The sequence below is a fragment of the Papio anubis genome, chromosome 4 (assembly GCF_008728515.1).
Source record: "Papio anubis isolate 15944 chromosome 4, Panubis1.0, whole genome shotgun sequence".
Classification (NCBI taxonomy): domain Eukaryota; kingdom Metazoa; phylum Chordata; class Mammalia; order Primates; family Cercopithecidae; genus Papio; species Papio anubis.
The window spans coordinates 169,706,440-169,727,641 of NC_044979.1; the positions used below are offsets into that span (position 1 = coordinate 169,706,440).

The window sequence follows — 21,202 nt, forward strand, 5'->3', positions numbered from 1 at the left end:
TTTGTTATTTCAGTGCTGAATCATAGTGAAATTTCTTTGGGGAGATTCCTACACAGCAGTTAAACTCTGAGGTTAAACTAACAAATGCACAGATCTCAATCAAAGTGGTGACAATGTGAACAGCTACAGGTGGGTGGATGCACATGGCCGATGGCTTTTGAAAGATGCTACTGATTAAGATGCATCTGGATCTCAGCGATGTTAGCCTGTGAAAAACTGTGCCTCTTAAAATCCATAGAATACAGTAATTCTGTCCAATTCAGTAATTTGGTAGGGAGAGTTCTGCACTTATGACACGTTTTTGGGACATCCTTTGTCTGCTGGGGAACGTTCTAGGGCTTCAGTGGGAAACAGGCTGACTCCCCTGCCCACATGGAGCTCACACTGAGTAAGGAGAACAGACAATAAAGGAATAAACAGGACAATGTTCATGTTATTTTAAGTGCAAGGAAGGAAATAAACAGGAGGCTGAGATGGAGCCTCACAGTGAGGCGGGTACAGGATGTACATGAGCATTTGTGATGAGCCTTCTGATTTCCAACTAAGTCAACACTTGGATGTTTGTCTCTAAGAGTCACTGGCAGCCTGTAGGGCGATCACCTGTCCCTAGGTTTGCCCAGGACTGAGGGGTTTCACGGGATATGAGCCTTGGAGTCCTATAATGGGCAGACGCCAGCATACTAGTACAGTTCGTCTCCCTGTGGGGATTCTAACTCAAGTTTCCTTGTAGTTTAATATTTTTATTACTATTTCCATGTCTAATGAAGTCTGATACTTAACCATCCACTGTGGCTTTTATTTTCTTTCGCTCTCATCTCTCTTATTTTCATAAAAAGAGATTAATTCAATAGTACAACTAAAGTCTTATAATTCTTAAATGCAGTTACTCAACACCACCAGTTAAACACCTACTTGAAGTCCTTCGGGACCTCAATTGATAGGTCAGGGTAGCTATCCGGGGTAAGAAGTGTCCATCGACAGCTAGAAGATCAGGTAGTGGCACAACCAAGCGTCCACCAAAGGTTCCAGCTGGGAGAAGGTGGGTGTTTACTAAGCAGGGATGAGGGCAGGGCGAGCTGCTCTGTTTTTCTAACTTTATTTTATTTTGGATGAACAATTCCAACCAAAGGCTTTGAAGAAGAGCAATTTTCTTTGCCTTTGAAATGAGTTAAAGGCAAAAACAACTCCATCCTTTCATGTTAGGAATCATTTTGGTAAAATAGCGCGGCTTTCTGTTTTAACTAAATGACAAGCTGAACTCTGGATTGCAAATGCTTTCATGGCTATTAGAAGTCTAGTTTGTTTGTTTTTTCTCTTTAAAACAATGAAATGCAAATTCTTGGCTTTCTCTTCAAGCAAGGAGCGGTGAGGGGAAGCCACTCTGGAGGCTGGATGCAGATGTGGCGTTGTCACTGACACTACAATGCTTCTTAGTTTTTGCAAAGTCCCAGTGAACTTCATGTTTGTTCCCTGCCTTTTTAGTCTCAAGGTTGATGTATAACGACTCCTGTGCCTAACGTAATATTCCAAAACTACCATGTCCTTTCCATTCTTTCCCCCTGACCCTGTTGTGTTTCATTTTCTTTTTCTTTTTTAAAAATTTAATTTAACTGAATTTTTAAGTTCAGGGATACATGTACAGGGCGTGCAGATTCCTTACATAGGTAAACATGTGCCAATGGTGGTTTGTTGCATGTATCAACCCATCACCTAAGTATTAAGCCCCACATGCATTAGCTGTTTATCCTAATGCTCTCCCTTCCCCAACCCTGCTGTATTTCATTTTCCTCTCATATCTCATGACCACATAATTCCTTCTTCAATGACAAATTGTATTGAATGCAGTGGCCAGTCTTACAAGTGCTGTAATCTGAATGAAAAAATGAAGCTTTCCACTTGATCACTGTGGTATATTATTATTTTTAAAAAGATGGAAGTTGTCATATGACAATGGAGGCATTAATTCTCTAACGTATTCCAAAACTGTAGCTCATATTTGCCAAGAAAACAGAATGTGAATGTGAAGCTGTGTTTGTGCTTGAGGCAGGAGGAAGCAGAAGGAGACCAAAAAGTCGCCTTAATGTTAAGCAAAACTTTGAATCAGCATTTAAATTAGATATGCCTTAACGGCTGATGTTATTTGAAAGCTGAATAGCCAATGTCAAAAATAGATTTTCCTTTCTTTCCAAAGTGCAGATGGGGTCCAGAAAGGGGCTAAAATAACCACATGCCTTTCTTGGACTCCTGACTCTCACCCCCCCAAAGGGTTTTCTTGTGTAGGAACCAACAATTCCTTGGATGGAAACACTGGATAGGCTAGTCATTATTTTGAGATTGAAGGGACTGCAGATTCTTGGCAGACCTCTGTTGTTTTTCTAGAGTTGTAGGCAAGTAGTTGGACAAAAAGCAAGAAGCTGATCCATGTTGCTGGCTTTGGATTCTTTGTGAACAAATGAGACAAGGTGAGTAGCTGCCCTGCTCAGCTCCCTCTTCGTTTTGGTGTCGGGGGAGGTGGGGGAAAGGTTCTGATGACTGCAATCCTGGTGTCAGATCTTGGTCTGCTGGAAAACAACGGGCTCGCCGGCCCCTGCAGGAAGACCTAGGCAATGTCTGCATGCTGCCAGTGCAGCCCATGGAAGGGTTAGAAATAGTAGGATTGCTTGGAGAGAGAGAACAATCACTCAATTGTCAGATTTTTTTTCACTTTTCATCCACACGCTGGGTGGCTTTGTAGCACAGTCGGAGATACTGTGTTGAGGAGCCTCTGCTCATGGCAATGTTTCCTCTGTTCACTTTCTGCTGCTTGTGCATTGGAAAATTCCATCATTTAACACTGGGATTATATGTCACCATTGCTGAAATCATAGACAGAGTCCACTTAATTTGCTACGAGCATGAGAAATAGCCAGAGAATGGGAGAAGCATAGCATTCCCTTGTATAAAGAGAGGATTGAATAAGGTCAGTGAACCAAAGAGACAGCAGGTCACAAACCCTCAGAGGGTCATGAAATCTTCCCGGGTTTCCTGTCTTTAGGAGCAAAACGGATGCCTGATTAAATTTTTTTTAAAAAGTATTGAAGATTAGCCATGATAGTTGTTTGAGCTGGGTGAGATATTTGAGGGCTCATTATACTACTTTCTGTACTTTTGCACATTTTTGAAAATTTCAAATGATAAAACATTTTTTACGAAATATTTAAATACCTCCCTGCTTCATCTCAGTTCTGATTCCAGAGCCCCTGAGTGCGCCCCATGTACGCATGCGCGGCAGTGGGGCTGCTCAACTGAGCATGCTCGTGATTTGGCCTCAGTCAATTTCACTGTGTGCTGAGCCCCCAAAGATGCTAACTCCTGTGCGGTTTCAAATGGTCTTTATTCTTAGCCATATGTTCTTTGGCCCATATCCTGAATGGTTCATTTGTTAAAGTCTAGAAGCATTAGCAACACAGATGTTGAAATTCATGTTAATAATTCAGTAAATTGCCTCATGATAATCTTCACTTTATCTGAAGATGGCCTTTGTCTCGTCAAAGTCTGCCCCTGGACCTCAGAAACCCAGTGTTACAGAAAAAGAAAAAGACAGGGACTGTTATGTCTAATTTTGGTTTTCATTTATAGAGAACAAATGGTTGTAAAGAAGTGATTACAAATAGCAGCTAGCTGATATTTTAAGCACAAAATATAAGAATTTCAGACATGAGGTCATGAAAGCAATTTTTGATGCCTCAATTCCTGGTTAATTTCAATTTTTATTTTAATCTGAGCACCCAACAACTGACACAAAATAACTCTTTTATTGACATCCTCCTTGTGTCTGGTGGCCCAGAAATGGTTATCTTAAAATGTATTGTGTAGTCACTGTTTCCTGGATCTTGTGGACACAGAAATGGTAGAAGGTTCTAGAAATGAGGCATGTAGGCACATCGTAAGATTTATGGGTTTTAGCCACACACTCTTGAAACTTGATGTTAATCTCCACATTTGATTAAAAGTTTAAATATACTGATTAAAGATTATAGCTAACATGAAATTTATGTTGATGAAATAGAAAATATTTTGACTATCATTTTCTACTTTTGCATACACACTATACTGGACATCTGCTGTGTATATCTCTCACCTTCTGACCCATCTTCCACACCAGCCATTGCTGGGGCAGCCAGCTTAAAACAGGTATAACCAGCAGGTGCCTTGTTTCAGCTGCACTGTGTGTCTCCCTTTCTGCCCTGGGCCTCTCTGATACAGTATCCTGGTATTGAGGCTTGCGCAACCTGGAAGTATAAGGCAATCATCACTCTATGAGGAAACTCTTGGCCAAAAGGGGATGGGAGTCTGTAAATCAGTGCTCCCTTTTTTCTTCCCCTAGGCTGCAAATTCAGAGAATCCTCCCAGATGAGATGGATCAGGTCACCACCTTCTTTCCCTTCTTCCCTGCTTCACACCCTCAGGCCCCGACTCCTGTCTGCTGAGATCACTCTCCAAACCAATCTTCCTTTACAAAGCCCTTGTTGCAGGCTGTGCCTTCTGAGGGGAACCCAGGCCAAGACACTAAAACGACACACCTACGTGAAGACACGAACACAAACTGCTAAGGGATTGGTTGGATTGCATATCTCTGTGAATGGGACTCAAGAGAAGTTTGGGAAATGCTGGACCAGATGACCCTTGCAATCATGGTGCACAGAATTAAAACCGTCAAGGTCCCCCATCCGTCTCTGAAATGGATGAGAATCTGAGTCTTCCACGAAGAACAGTGGGAGAAGATGCCCAAGCCTTATTAAACTCGTGGAATGTCTTTGGGTATGTGTGACATCAACAAGAAGCAGCAAAGAAAACAAAATATTTTCACAAACATTCAGAAATCACCAAATCTTGTGAGTTGTCTGTACCATTTGTAGGTTTAATGATAAAATGGGACATGATGTTGACCTATTCCAAGGCAATTGTTGATCTCAGCTAGGGTGTAATCTATGCCTACAGATTAAGGCAGAGGAGACCAACGAGGGCTGTTTACTCTGTCATGATCCGTCCCAGGGGAGGGTGGGTTTTGGACCAGCTAGGTTATGGGGGTGGCTGCTGAGGATTCTGAACATCTAGTTACCTCCCCATACCTCTATCCCATATACCCTAGGCCTGGTTCTTCCCTGGATTAGGCCATCTTTTTCTGAAGGCAAATTTTCCACTAGGAGGAAGGTTAGAAATGCCAGTTCTTGGGTTGCACCCCAGATCTTTGGCAATCTGTTGTGACAGATCTTCCAGGCGACTCTGATGCTGGCTGAAGTTTGGGAACCATTGCCCCTGGCAATGTTCCTGCTCATCCTGGCTTGCAGGCTTTGGAGGCCTTCACTGTTGATTGATTTACACTCCTGTCCACAGAATGGGCTCAGGAAACAAAAGATTACTTAATTAGCTGGGAGGTGAGAGAAAAGGGGCTGGAACTGTGTAGGCAGCCACACAGCTTACAAATAGATTATGTTCTGGACTTTGGAACTCAGCTGTTTGGAATAGAAGCTGTTTTCCTAGGAATGGTAGATAGCTTTTTATGCCAGCACATAAAGGCATATTTAATTCCGAACTTGGCTGAAATACTGCTGCGTCACAATGAAAATGAGCAGATCTCAGTGCTCCTGGAGTATTAGTACCTAATCAAAGCAGAACAGAACAATAAGTGAAACACGGAGATGGTGTTTTATGTATGCTGATATTGCTGGTCAAAGGAAAAGGTTGATTTGGAGATGGATTAAGAGGTAAATTGGGATATGTCAAGATTCATAAGGCGTTTCTGGCTTTTCTCTAGAATATGATGATACTCATTCATTTAGGCAGACTTTCCTTAACTGTGGTTCTGGACTGTTACCTTTCTTTATTCTGAAGGCAAATTTGCCACTAGGAGGGAGGTAAAGAATTCTGAGACCAATTGGCAAGGGTTGAAAAGGCGAACAGAAAGAGTAATGTAATTAGAGAGAATGAAGGTGTATTTATTAATTAATATGGGCATCAGTGGAGACAAAAGTAACATGAGTTGTGAGCAATGAGAGGTGGATGGGCATAGACCAAGGTTAGGATTCTCCTCTACTTGGCAAGACAGGAAAGAAAGCAGACCTATGGGGAGCACATGGGCTGGGAGCTGCTGTTCTGGAAACCTTCCCTCCCACTGTATTTGCCTGCCCTTGTCCCTTACGCAGTTCCATTTCATGTCACCCGACTCCTTTCCTCTCCCTGGTTACTGATAGGGCACAAGAAGATGAGCTGAGCTGGACCAACTCCCTTTTTCTTCCTAGAGATTTGAACTGAGAAATAACCAGATACATTTCAGTCCGCGATGGGAGGAGGTTTGCGGCTGGCCGTGAGCGCCTCACGCGTTCACAAATCTCGCACTTCTAGTGAGCTTTCTTGTGATGGCGAAAATACTTTCTTTTGGGTTTCATGGTGCATTTATTAACCATTCTATTTTTGTATCATACAAATGATGGGAGCTGACAGTTGAATGGCTGGGTTTGGAGAAGTGTGGTAGCCCTAATGGAATTAATTAATTGAATAATATTGCCTGACAAATGGCTCCATTATACCAAAGAGGGCTTGAGACTTAATTACTGATGTCATTTATCTCTCTATTTGCACCCCAACAATAAGTGACTCATTTCTCATTAATATTGGGTCATCTTCCAAAAGGAAGAAAAGAGGCCAAAATATCAGGCGGGTGGGTTGGGGGTGAAGCAGTATCTTTGTTCCCTATCTCATTATTTTGATAAATCATAACAGACTCTGTTAATTAGGTGGGCAGGCTTAACTGGCTGACTCCTGTCCAACAATTACCTCAGAAAGGAGCACCGCTGGGAACACGTCCTTCCCTTGGGAGGACATGAAAGGAAGTCTCTAACAAAAAAGGGACTCGTTCCCTCGGCCATGCTGGGGGCATCACAGTTGTCAAGACACATTTCTAAGACACGCAAGGGCTGGAGCTGTCTCAGGGACATCGCCTGTGCATGATGGTGATGTCTGGGGATCTGATGCTGCCTTCCTAATCCAGGGTTGAGATAACGGTTCTCAGTGCCTTTGAGTCCCCCTGGGAAATGAGAACCTAATTAAGCAGGGGAACAGGTGTAAAGAGAACCTGATTTGATCTGGCCACATTAATTGCTGAGATTGGGCTTGCATTTAGCTGGAAACAGTGAATTAACTACAGCCGGAATACAGCTAATCCCTTGGTTTCGCTGCGACTGTGTATAAAACACACTGGACCTGCTGGGGAACACAAACAAAGAGGGATTTGCAGTGAAGATAAAACCACATCCTAGCATGGGAAGCGCTGAGAAATGAATGTAGCCACAGAGGGTGGCCATGTGGCCCAGACTCGGCGGCCCGTTTTCCCTACAAAATTATCAGTAGCACTCTCTTTTATGCTCAAAAAATGTTCCAGTTTGGGCAATAAATTAAATGGTTACTTTATTTCAATGAGAATTTGAAGCTGGTTTAAAATATTTTTTTTCTTTACTGGAGGAGTGGTATTAAAGGTTGAGGAGTTACAGGTTGAATTTTGCCTCCCTCAACAAAGACGTTGAAGTCCTGACCCCCAGTATCTGCAAATGGGACCTTATTTGGAAGTGGGGTCTTTGCAGATGATCCAGTTAAGATGAGGCCATTAGGGTGAGCCCTAATCCGGGATGACTGGTGGCTTTTAAAATGGGGGGAATTTTGGACACAGTCGCAGGGAGGGCACGATATGAAGGTGGAAGGCAGAGTCTGGGGCAATGTTTGTATAAGCCAAGGAACCTGAGGATTGCCAGCGACCCCCAGAAGTTAACGGAGGGGCCTGGAACAGATTCTCTCCCAGAGCCCTCAGAACAAACCCTGCCAACACCTTAATCTCATACTTCTGGCCTCCAGAACTGTTCAGCAATAAACATCTGTTGTTTAAGCCACCCTGCCTTTGGCACTTTGTCACGGCGGCCCTAGCAAACTAACTCACGTGAGCACTAGTCTCGAAGCGTCTGATGAGACTCTAATGACTCAAGGTTTGTACAGTTCACAGAAATGAGCCGTCTTGATGGCAAAGGCTGGTTGCAGGGTTAGGGAGCAAAGCCGGTTAGAGGACCAGTACCAATTTCCCACCTCCTCGGTGCCAAGCTCTGAGAAGAGGGTGACAGAGATGGCCCTGGTTCCTGGGCTCAAGGGGCCAGCAGTCTGGTGGGCAGGCAGCCTGTGCAGGTGACCTTGTACTTCATTAGCTAAACGTGAATATGTATCTATGTACACATACCTGGAAGGGAGGGAAACTCAATATGGGTGGAGGGCAGGCATCCCAAGCCAGGCTAAAAAGAAGCAGCCTTCCTAGGATGGGACATCTCAGCTGAGACCTGAGAAGAAAGGGCTACCTAAATTTTGTTTTCTTCGTTTTGAGACAGGATCTCATTCTGTTGCCCAGAGGCTGGAGTGCAATGATGCAGTCATGACTCACTGTAGCCTTGACCTTCATAGGCTCAAGCGGTCCTCCTATCTCAGCCTCCCAGGTAGCTGGAACCACAGGCACACACCACTGTGCCTGGCTAATTTTTGTATTTTTTGTAGAGACAGGGTTTCATCATGTTGCCCAGGCTGGTCTCAAACTCCTGGGCTCAAGGGATCCACCCACCTCAGCCTCCCAAAAGTGCTGGGAGTATAGGTGTGAGGCACAACGCTGGGCTGCTACCTGGATTTTAAAAGGGCAGGAGAAATGGAGAACAAATGTGAAGGTTTGAGGACCAGGGGAGCAGGAGCTTGAAAAGTCCAACCTAGGAGCAGAGAGTGACTGGGGGAGGTTGTTTTCCAATTCGTTTTCTCAGCCTTCAATGCTCGTTTATTGAGTGTGTAGAGCACACTGCCATGCACCAGGACAAAGCCACCGCTTCTGTCGGGAGAACTCACTCATGGCAGGAGAGGAGGCCGCTTGAAGTGAATGGAAAAGCTTTAAATGGGAGAGGGATGGGAGGAATGGAAACGGTTCACTCCTGGGTCAGAAGACGGGGGCTCTTTGGTCCCTGATCTCTCTGGCCAATTGTTTGCATGTGGCTGGGCTTGGGGAGGTCACAGGTCACATCCAAAAGTGCGAAATTATTTCTAAGTGTATAATTAGATTATCTGTCCCTGAAGCAGAATTTTGGTCGCAGCTTGTCAGAGTTTCATTCGCAGATACGGCTGGTCATTTTAGAACATTCTAGAGAACACTTTTGTCATGGCTCCTTCCTCTTGAGGTTCTGAGCTCCATATCCTTGCACCTCAGACCCCACATCCAGGACCTACCATCTTGAATTTAGGTTTTTGCCCCTTGGCCCAGAGTCTAAGGAAATTATGAGATCCATAGACCCAATCCATACAGTGCTTTTGCTTTTGAATGCCAGCCTTGGCATTTCTTAGGTGCTATTTTCAAGGCGGATTTCTAGGTTGGATGTTAAAGTCATCGTTTCTCTTCTCCAGTTGACTTCAATGACCTGTCACCGGTGGGCCCGGGACAAAAAGTTTTGGTAAGGCAAAACTGGGGTCTGATTTTGTAGGAATGGTGTGGATTATGTAAGTGTACAGGTCTGCATTTCAAAATGAAAAATAACAATAATAATTAGGGTTTCTCTGGGCTCCTTGTGTCCAAACCACTCTTGCAAAACCACCTTTGGATGAGCCTGAAGTGTCAGCAAATCAGAAACATGTGGATTTAATTTCCTTTGAAATACACCAGGGGGAGAGGGAGCTGTGGGACTTGGCAGCCTGCTTCTTCGGGTTTGCCAAACCCCAAATATCTCACACTCTGTGAGAGCTATACGCTGGCCCCCAGCAGTCTCGTCTGGCCAGCCCAGCCTCTGTTTCTTGCTGTACCATCTAGGTCTCCTCTAGCCACGATTCCCTTCTCTGGGTGCAGTTCAGCTGCCAGAGGGATGCTCACACCGCCCACGTGCTGCAGCAGGACTTTGGAAGGGGAACCAGCACTGTAATGAAGTGTTGGTTGGCTCAAGTCTTGTCTGGACCCACAAGCCATTTTTCAACCATTGGTGTGCCTTTAAAACCTAAACCAACTGTGAGAGTGGTTTTCTACTTTGATTCTAGATGGGAAAATATTTTTTCCTTTTTTGGTGGATGACAGTGCCAGGTCCCAAATGGACTCGGTTTCACTCCCCTCTAGCACGCATGCATATAATGTGAAACATGCCCACATTCTGCAAGGGCCACAGCCACCCCACCATTAGGTTCCAAGGCAAATATGCATCCACGGGCCCCCGGGAAAGTAAAGAAGGAGTTTCACGTTGAGGAGCTGAGCCACACAGTCTAGCAGTTCTGACATCTCTCCAAGGTCCACAGATCCTGGTATACTAACTTAAGAGTAGGTTGTATAAATAAGGTCTACATCACTTGCTGGGTCATTATTTTTCTTTGTTGATAGTAATGCCTCCTTTTTTCTTCCTGTGTATTTTCTGTGTCTGACAGCCCCTTTTGTCTAAAATAATGATGTAAATAAAGGGCAAATGGAACCATTGAAAAGTACTTTTTGCATCCAAAACAGCCAATGCTTTGGTACCTGCTATGTGTCAGACACTGATTCTTCTGTCATCCTTATTCTACTGATGAGGCAACTGAGGCAGCTTCAGAAAGTTCGAGTAACCTGCAGATCACACAACTAGGAAGTAAGAGAACTGGAACTTGACCTTGGGCTGTTGACCTCCAGAAATGGTGTTTTTTCCAGTACTCAGTGCTGCCTCTGACTCCATTGTGATGATTTGATTTTATGTGTCAACTTGACTGGGCCCAGGGTACCCAGATATTTGGTCAAACATTATTCTGAGTGTTTTTGTGAGGGTGTTTTGGTTGAGATTAACATTTAAATTAGTAGACTGAGTAAAGCAGATGGCCCTCCCTGATGTGGCCAGGCCTCATCCAATCCATTGAAAGCCTGAACGGAACAAAAAGGCCAACCCTCCCTCAGTAGGAGGAAATTTCGTCTGCTTGACTGCATTCAAACTAGGACATCAACTTTTTCCTGCCTTTGGACTTGAATAGAAACATCAGCTCTTCCTATGTCTTCAACCTGCCAGGCTTCAGATTGAAGTTTATAACATCAGCTCTCTTGGTTCTCAGGCCTTTGGACCCAGACTGGAAGTGCACCATCGGTTCTCTTGGCTTTCGCTTACTGACTCACCCTGCAGATTTGGGGACTTAGCAGCCTCTGTAATTCTGTGAGCCAATTCCTTCTAATAGATCTCTCTATACGCATCCTGTCTCCTTGGAAGAACCCTGATACGGTTAGGCTTTGTGTCCTCATTCGAATCTCATCTTGAATTGTAAATCCCATAATCCTCATAATCCCCTTGTGTCGAGGAGGGACCAGGTGGAGGTAATTGCATCATGGGAGCAGTTTCCACTGTGCTCTTCTCATGAGAGTGAGTGAGTTCTCACGAGATCTGATGGTTTTATAAGGGGCTCTTCCCGCTTTGCTCTGCACTTCTCCTTCCTGCTGCCTTGTGGCCTTGTGAAGAAGGTGCCTTGCTTCTCCTTCTCCTTCGCCTTCCTCTATGATTGTAAGTTTCCTGAGGCCTCCCCAGCCATGCAGAACTGTGAGTCAATTAAACCTCTGTCCTTTATAAATTACCCAGTCTCAGGTGGTTCTTTATAGCAGTGTGAGATTGGACTAATACAAACCCTAATACATCCATTTCTTTTTTGATCTACCAGGCAATCCTGTGAAGTAGATGGGTCAGGTAATATCATTGCTATTTGACAGATGAGGGAGAACAAGACCTAGAGAATGAACACGCATGTGTGTACATGCACACATAGCCACACATATGCTCGTGCATGCACACACACGCACACACACATACAGACTACACACTTCAGGATGAAGGTCAGAATCCAGGTCTAATCATTTCTTAATATGTACTTCTTCCCCAGGGTGTCCACAGAGCAGCCAGCCATGGAGGACAGTGCTAGCTTACTTTTAAAGTGTCCTTAATGTCCAAGATCATGATAGCAAGTCCCCCTTCATGCAGAAAAATCTGCCTCTGAGTATCTGGGTGTGCAGAGGAGCTACTACTATTATTCTGTTCTTCAAATTCCATACTGTAAGTTCCAACTACAGAAAATATTGTAGCAAAGTGCTAAGAAACCTAGCATGTTCCCACCTGGAGATAGCGAATCCAGAGAATGGATCCTCAAGGGCAAAATTATCCTCCAAACAATTGCATGTTGAGTGGGACAAGGATATGGGGCCAGTAGAATGTCTGTATAAGAGAAGGCAGAAATTTCATTATCTTTGTTGGCTGATGTAAAATCTAAGGCCATGCAATGTGTTAAGACTGGTGCCACTTATCCTAGGTGATTACTCAGTCTGTTTACTTGCAAGGCTTTCTGTTTTGCGAAGCCACCCCCGCTTCGGGGTTCAGAAGAAATGCAATGTTCTCCCCCACCTGCTCTGGTCTTCACAATATCCACTCTGGCAGGCCAGGGCCATAGTCAAGCTGTTAAATATTGAAGATGTGTCGTCCTGATTGTATTTAAGTAGTATTTCATTGAAAGTGAGTGGAAGATGGAAGAAGCAATGTTTATACATCTTCAACTGCTCTTATCAAGCAGACAGAAGTTCGGACAGAGGTGGCTGTGACCTTCTACTGCTGTTTATAAGCAGCAGGGAAGTATGTTTTGGGTTTTGGCAGCCACAAGATCCCTGCATAATCCGACAGTCTTCCCCCATGCTTCCACCTCCCACCTCAATCATTTTTGTGTTGAAATGTCTGCAGAAAATGGATGTGGAATGGCATGCTTGTCTAGGGAAGTTTTTCACTCGAGGCACAAAACCCCTGTCATACACCTACCTCTGGTTCTACAGGAGCCCATAAACTGGTGCCAGAAGAGGAAAGGCTGAGCTGATACTGCAAAGATGTGGCAGCAGATGGGAACTTGTGCCTGCAAGCGGGAGCCTTGGTTTTAATGAATGAAATCTAGCAAGTTCCCATCTGGAGATTGTGAATCCAGGAAGAGGATCTTGGATTGGACAAGTGGATGGGATTCAGTTTGGCCAAAGGGCCAGAAAAAACTCTCATTCTTTAAATGAAAACCTTCTTGTCTCTTCCAACCTCCTAGTCTTAGGACAATATCATTTTTAAAAGGTCTAGTTTTGTGGCTTCACACTATGAACTAGTTGCTGTGAGTCCCAAAGAAGAAAAGAGCATTTTTTTTTTTTTTCATTTAAAAAGTGAGCTTCAAACTCAATAGTTGTGCCTGAAGCCAGAAGCTTCCACCGGCATCTCTCTAACCAGCATCTTTCTAATGGGATAATGGGTAGTTTTTGTACTTTGAAAAGCACTGCTTTTTATCTCTGCCGGTTGAGTAAGCTTTTGCAAGCAGGGTTGAACAAGAAACACCGTTTCAGATGGCAATGGTTTTATTTACATTATACCCACATAGGAACCTGTTTTCATAGAGGGGCTCAAACGTGCTGGACAATGGACTCTGAATTGAGGAGTGTGGAGATCATTGAAACATTTGCTCTGGGGGAAGAAATCAAGCAAAGAGATCAGGGCTAATTATTTCCCATGGGGCAAGCAGGGCTCCCGTTGGGTGTTCTGTGGCTATGGGTCTCTCCATTGCAGTCTCAGGACCAGGAGTGTCAGATGCCATTCCCCAGCGGGCTGGTGCCTTTGATGGGTGCTGACTGCCTGGTCACATTCCATTCCATGAGTTGTCCTCAGCAGGCAGCCAGCCCCGGTGTCACTGGCCGTGCCACAGAATAACATAGACCTGACTGTTTAAAATGGGTGGCTTTCTACTTGGGTCCCCTCTGGGATATTCTCAGCGTGCAAAAGGGGTTTGTTTGCACATTCAGTGTACTTAGGCAGGCTTTAGAAATATTGACTTAAGTGGAAATTGCTTCCAAAAATACAGATACTGGCTGGGCATGATGGCTTATGCCTGTAATCCCAGCACTTTGGGAGGCCGAGGTGGGAGGATCACCTGAGGTCAGGAGTTCGAGACCAGCCTGGCCAACATGGTGAAACCCTGTCTCCACAAAAACACCAAAATTAGCCACGCATGATGGCAGGTGCCTGTAATCCCAGCTACTCAGGAGGCTGAGCTGGGAGAATTGCTTGAACCCAGGAGGTGGAGGTTGCAGTGAGCCAAGATTGTGCCATTGCACTCCAGCCTGGGCGACAGAGTGAGAGTTAGTCTCAAAAAAATAAAAAATAAAATAAAATACAGATACCTCACTCCACCATCAGATCAAAGAAGCAGAGTCACCTGGGGATGTGACCTGGGCATTGGCACTTAAAAAATCTTCCCAGGTAGGTGCAGCTGGATTGAAAACGACTGAACTCAGGGAATGAAAGCTATTTCTTAACTATGTTTGCAGGGATTTCTTGGTCTCTGTCTCTCACTGTGGGTGGTGATGTGACATTTGTAGGTGTGGACAAAAGGCCACAGGAGAGTGTTCATGCCCCTGGGAGGGGTTTCGTGGTTGGTGGCCCTGTTGTTAGGGAAACGGGCAGTGCAGGGGCTAAGCCCACCTGGCAGGTGGACACAAACACACACACACTCTCAAACCATCTTCCCAGTTGAAAAGCTCTCACATGAGTCCCATGGTTGGGCACGCAGGGTATCCAGGAGCCACAGAAGCTGCTGTCCCCATGACCTCAACTTCGAATCTGCGCTCTAATTCTTTCTCACCTGTATCTTGGTTTCTCATTGATTAAGAAGATGCTTAGTTTACGCCAGTGATGTTAAAGACTCATGACTATTGGGGACTTTCTCAGCCCTGTAAATGCCACATCCCTCTTCTACCAAATAAATGTTATTATTTTTATTTTTTTGTAGCCCATGGCCCAGTCTAATTATGACAAAAAGGTTTACAAAGAGACACACTTTAAAGATAAGGACATGGATGGGCTCAAAACGGTAAAGGATGTGATGTATTCTGCAAACCCTAAGCATGGAAGCATAGAAGACTGGAATGGCTACCTTAAGATCAGATAAATCGGACTTCCAGGTATACAGTGTGAACTGAAACAATCCCTGCAGACATCCCTCCCTGTCTCTCACCCTTACACCGCCTTGGTACTAGGTCCTTTAGACCCTGTGGATGGGCCGTGTCTATGTGATATGGTCTCCACCCAAATATCTTGAATTGCAGCTCCCATAATTCCCACTTATTGTGGGAGGGACCTCGTGGGAGATAACTGAATCATGGGGACAGGTTCCCCCACACTGTTCTTGTAGTAGTGAATAAGTCTCATGAGATCTGATGGTTTGATAAGGAGTTTTCCCTTTTGCTTGGCTCTCATTCTCTCTTGTCTGCCGCCAGGTAAGATGTGCCTTTCATTTTCCGCCATGATTGTGAGGCCTCCCCAGCCACGTGGAACTGTGAGTCCATTAAAGTCTTTTTCTTTATAAATTACCCCGTCTTGGGTGTGTCTGTGTCAGCAGTGTGAAAATGGACTAATACAGACAGGCATCCTGGTCAGGGCAGGTTGCCTGGGTTGGGTGCCTGGGTTCCCACTCTGGGTGTTCCCCAGACCCTCTGATTCCCCGCAGCTGCTCCTTAGATTGCCTGGCTCTGGATTCTTCCTCCCTTCCTTCCCCTTCTCCTCTCATCTCCCAGGCCTTTGGCATAATCTTGTCTAGGAATTTAGTTTTGACCAAAGCCAGGAAGAATCTTTTCAGCCAGCTCAAATCCCTAAGGTCAGAAAGTGTGAAGCTGGGTCATGAGCCAGGATTTGATGTGGGTGAGAATAAAAAGAACTGAACCCAGATTAGTATTTTAACAGAGGGTCCCGCAAGGCCTTGACAGCATGACACTTTCCCCAGGTGCCTACCATCAGGGATCATTGTTTCTGCCTCCTGGGCTCCTCCAGGCTCTCACCTCTGTTTGGATCTTCGCTTTGGAAGTATTTGGCTTTCTTGGCCTCTCCCCAAACTTTAACCTGTTTAAGGCAGCCGTCACTTTTTGCAGGGCCTCCAAGCTCACTCAGAAATCTTGTGTTGAATGGTGCAGAGCTAAGTTGTTCACTCTGCAGTATCATAAGAGAAGAGATTTGGTTTGCCCTGAATCCACTCTGACAGTGTTTGTTGGTTTGGCCCTCAGGTGTGCAAGCTGGTTATCTTCAGGGAAGAGAGCAGTTTTCAGTCAACAATCAGACATAACTCTGCTTTTAACAAAATTGCACCTGGGGAGCGTCTAGGAACTCCCTGCCCAAAGTGTGGTCTGTGAGCCAGCAGCACCTGTGTCATCTGGGAACTTGTAAGAAATGGGATTCTTAGCAGACCCCAGACCCCAGACCCCGCTGCATCAGAACCTGCATTTTAATGAGATCCCAGGTGATTTGCGTACCTGTGAAAATTTAAGAAGCACCACTCCAGGGCATACACGTCCCACTGATAGGAATTGAATCAGGACTATTACATGTTTTGGAAATATTTTTAAACAATTAAGAAAAAAGTTATAAAAATTTTCCTTATTAAATTAGCAAAGATCCAAAATAAAAAGATTATCCCAATATCTTTGTTAATAGATAGTTTTTTTGTTAGACACTGCTGGTGGGACTATAAGTGTATAAGTACAATGTTTCTTAGTATAATGTTTCTAAGGGGCAAATTGTTAGAGAAATCTGAGAACAAACGCACAGCCTTTTTTTTTAAGTTGACAGATAAAATGGTATGTAGTTTTCATGTACAACATGATGCTTTGAAGTATTTGTACATTGCGGAATGGTTAAATTTAGCCAATTGCCTCACAGAGGTTTTGTGTGTGTGTGTGTGAAAACACTTAATATCCACTTTCTTTGCATTTTTCAAGAATACAATATATTGTCATGAACTGTAATCACCATGCTGCAGGACAGAGCTCTTAAACTTCTTCCTCGTATGTAATTGCAATTACATATCCTTTGACCAACAACTCTTTAAAGGAACAATTTCCTTTCTGTGACTCGATCTTAAGGAAAAAATTAGCTTGTGATGTAGCTCCAAGGATATGGGGAAAAGGATTTTCATGACAAAGGTTTGTTTTTCTAATCTTTTCTTCTTCCTTACTAACAGAACCCCAGTTTTGTGGTGGGACGGGGGCAATGCAATCCACATGTTCTGGATGCTTTGCAGGTAAGGGTGGCTAATGAGATGTAAACAGAAGTCACTGGGAGATACCAGGCAGGAAAATGCTTTATCAGGGGAATCCAGTCAGTTACCAGCATCCTCTGACCTATACTTCTGCACCCTTCTCCCGCTTTGTCCTGCTCTGGAGTCCCGATGGCCTGTTGGAGATGACCATTACCCAACAACCAGTGTCAGTGCAGCCTCCTTCCAGACTTTTAATTATATATATATATATATATATATATATATAAATCTAATTTGTCCAAGTCAGTCTTTTAGTAGTTTGATATTTGCAGGTGAACACAATTCCTCACTTGCACACAACGTATATGTCCAAAAATAGGGGCTTGATGAATAAATTATCATTTATCCACACAATGAAATGCTATACAGCATTAAAAATCATGCAGAACTGTGGTTTCAAATTATTTCTAGTAGAGGACACCTCCCCTTTTTCATAATCAGTCTTTCTAGAATTCTGGTATATAGAACTGTTTAAAAGTAGAGCTCTTCCACTTTGGGAGGCTGAGGCGAGCAGATCACTTGAGGTTGGGAGTTCCAGACCAGCCTGGCCAACATGGTGAAACCCGGTCTCTACTAAAAATGCAAAAATGAGCTGGGCATGGTGGCGCACACCTGTGGTCCCAGCTGCTCTGGAGGCTGAGGCATAAGTGCAGCTTAAACAACCCGACAGGCGGCGGTTGCAGAGAGCAGGGAACATAGCACTGCACTACAGCCTGGTGACAGAGCGAGACTCTGTCTCCAAAAAAAAAAAAAAAAAAAAAAAGATAATAAAGTAATAAAGTCATTAAGGTCCCTGAAAATGGCTATAACAACAACAAAAAAATGTGACTTACACAAAGAAACCTACAGACTTGTCAACCAAATGTAACGTGTGAACTCTGGATCCTACTCTGAATATTGACCAAATATCTGACGATTTGAAGAACTCTTTGGGAATTTTATTTTATTTTCTAAATTGTTTGTTATTGCGGCTTGTTTCTCCAATAATTTTTTTTTTGTGACTTAAATAAAAAATAAAAAAAGTAGTGCTCCTCTAGGTGGACTTGGGAGTAGGGACTTATCATCTCTTCCTTCCATTTGCAAAATGTACTCTCCCCTCTGTAGGGGCCCGAAAACACCTTCACAGGTCTCCAGAATTTGGTAAAACCATAGAACACAGTTTGAAACCCATTATTATATCACTATCTCTTAATCTACAGGGGGAAAAGAGCTCATGAGATCTTCTTACGCGAACAGCTTCCTAATCGAATTATGGTATGATCTGATTTTATATTTAAGAATATATATAGAGAAATATTAATTTTCCCAGGCTTCAACACTCTTTGGAAAAAATGAAGTCACATTCATCATCACTACTCAAATTCCCCTGGCTGGTGGATTTCATTTGCGGAACAACAGCACCTTCTTCCTCTGTCTCCCTAGTTATTTCTGAAGGGCCTTGGGGGTGTTTCTCATGTGTCAGGAGCATGAACCCTCAAATTCTCTCCCTGGCTTCATGGTATCTATGGCCTACTAAGGTGTCTGAGGACAATCCAGTCCCTGCTGGTGCCCTGGAAGGAGACACCATCTGGCCAGCATTCCCACCTGTCCCGCACATGCCTTGGTCCTGCGAGGGATCCGGCTGTGCCACTTTCTGCAAAGAACCAGGAGGATAAACAACCTTCCATGGGGCTGAGCTGTGGCTCAGGGGCAGCCTGGGTACCAGAGGCCATGCCAGCAGTCGTGCTTTCTTCCCTGTTGCTAGTCTTATCTGGTCCATGCATCCATGCACTGAGCTTCAACCTCCCAGACTTTCTCCACCTTCACCTTCAAATGAGCTGGGGTGGGAGGCGGGGATCCCCTCCCCAATCCTCTGTGTGTATGTGTGTGTGTATGTATGTATGTAAATTGGAACTTAGAAATTTAATAGTAGTTTCTGAGTGGCAAGACTGGGATGCTTAAATTTTTCCTTATTTTTTCTTCTGCGTAATTGTAATTTCGAAAATTTCTACAATAAACATGTATCACTTGTATTTTAAGAAAATAGAGGCTGAGATGGGATAATTGCTTGAAGCCAGGAGTTCAGCAAGACCAGCCTAAGCAACATAGTGAGACCCCCCGACTTCTCTAAATTTTTAAAAATTAGCCAGGCATGGTAGTATGTGTCTGTAGTTCCAGCTACTCAAGAGGCTGAGGTGGGAGGATGACTTGAGCTCAGGCGTGGGCTTGGTGACTGCTATGACTCTGCCACTGCACTCCAGCCCAGGTAACAGAAAAAACGAAGTCACCCCATCTCTGGAAAAAAAAAATTAGGATGCACCTGAAGTCAGTTCTGACTCTGATCTCTGAATTTTAATCCATTTAACTGCGAGTTTCCTGCCATCAACTTAAAGTATTTTCCCTGTCTCAATGTTGGAGGGGTGGAGGTGGGAGTGGGCAGAGGATTGTGTGTGTGTGTGTGTGTGTGTGTGTTTGTTGAGAGGGGGAGGAAATACTATAGACATTAAAAAATCATGTAGAACTATGGCTTCAAATTATTTCTAGTAGAGGATACCTTTCCTTTCTTGTATTGTTCTTCATAGAATACCAGTATTTACCTACTGTGAACAGCTAATAAAATGTGTGTATGGAAGACTGAAGACAGTCAGAAGATACATTTCAGCAAGGCCCAAGGCACCCTTCCTCTGGGACTGTCCGGAGTGCTAGTTCACTGGGCTCCTTGCTCTGAGGCTGGTGGGAACTGGATTTCAGGACACAGGCTGACCACACAGGGAGCTGCATTGCAGCCCTTCCAACTGGGGCTCCGCTCAGTTCCCACGCTGTAGCAGTAGTGCGTTGGGAGGCTCCAGGAACAGGGAGGGTAGGAGGATGATGAGGACGGTGGTTGATATTACAAAGGATGAGTATGGTTTTCACCGCAGAAAACCACACAATGTCCTAATTCCTATTCACTTCTGCAGCTTGCAGGCCTCTCTTTAGCTGCTAAAGGCTGTCGGTCTTTTGCTGATTTGCAGAACGCTTCATGCTCATGATGAGGTTTTCAGTTCAGGTGGGAGCTAGATGAGCAGGTCAGCGCTGCCTGCATGGAGGGTCCCTGTCTCTGGAGTCTACAGCATTCGTGGTGTTCCTCGGAAGGAGCTGCTTGCATGGTGAATTCTGCTTTGAGAGCTGGACTTGCCAAGTGCTCCCATGGCAGGGGACAACATTTCAGAGCTCCCTTTTCCCTGTTACAACAAAAGAAGGCCCTTCCTGTGTCTGGTGAGACCCCTGAAATACGAGTGATCCCCACTCCTGACCTGCTCCCAATACCTACCAGCTACTCCTTGCTTTAGTTTCAGAATATCCCTTTTGAGCTTCTCTCTTCCTTCTTGTCGCTGTCCTATGACCCAGAGTTTCCCCTGCCCACATCCTGCCTACAGTGCTTCATGTTGCTTTAAATGACTTCACAGCCCCTTGCTCCTTTAAGTGATCTAAGCTGAGCTGGGTTAGCAGGCCACTTTCTGTGTAGCAAGGGGACATCTAAAGGCTGCAGCCCAGCTGGGTTAGCTGCTCTAAGGGGATTCCGGTCTTCCCCGCCCCACCAGGTCCCCCAAAGAATAAAACCACTCAATGCTTCTTTTCATCCATCACCTTTTCCTCAACAACACCAGCTAACGTTTGTTAAGCACTTACCCTGTTTTCTGGCCCATGTGATCATTAGCCTAATCCTGACTGCGGCCCTGTGCGGTAGGTGCTTCAATAAGCTCTATTTGTTAGATAAGAAAATCGGCCCTGGCCGTGGTGCCCCATGTGGAAGGCGGTGGAGCTGGGGCAGATTCCAGCCCAGGAGCCTGGCTCTTGGCATGAGCAGCCTACCTTAGCACCAGTTCTGTGGTTCTTCCCTCTGAGAAACCTGTATTGAATTGTTTTCCTTTAAGTTGTATTTTGGGTTTAGTTGACGCGCCCAATCCTCCTATTCAGAGTTTTCAGGGGAGCCAGGTGTGGTGGTGGTGGTACACTTACAGCTGCAGTCCCAGCTACTCGGGAGGCTGACGTGGGAGGATTGCTTGAGCCTAGTGAGCCATGATTGCAGCACTGCACTGCACTCCACTGCACT

The 21,202-nt window shown here is 44.7% G+C and overlaps 1 long non-coding RNA gene across 2 annotated transcripts; it reads left to right on the top strand.

Annotated features, from left to right (window-relative positions):
- Nucleotides 1-1,693: 1,693 nt before the first annotated feature.
- On the top strand, nt 1,694-15,366 carry LOC110742775. 2 transcript variants are annotated; one of them, XR_002520831.2, is made up of 4 exons: nt 1,694-2,462; nt 4,503-4,800; nt 14,830-15,001; nt 15,317-15,366. It is a non-coding gene; the product is annotated as an uncharacterized LOC110742775 (long non-coding RNA). The 2 variants fall into 2 exon arrangements; XR_002520832.2 differs by lacking the exon at nt 4,503-4,800.
- The last annotated feature ends 5,836 nt before the right edge of the window (nt 15,367-21,202 follow it).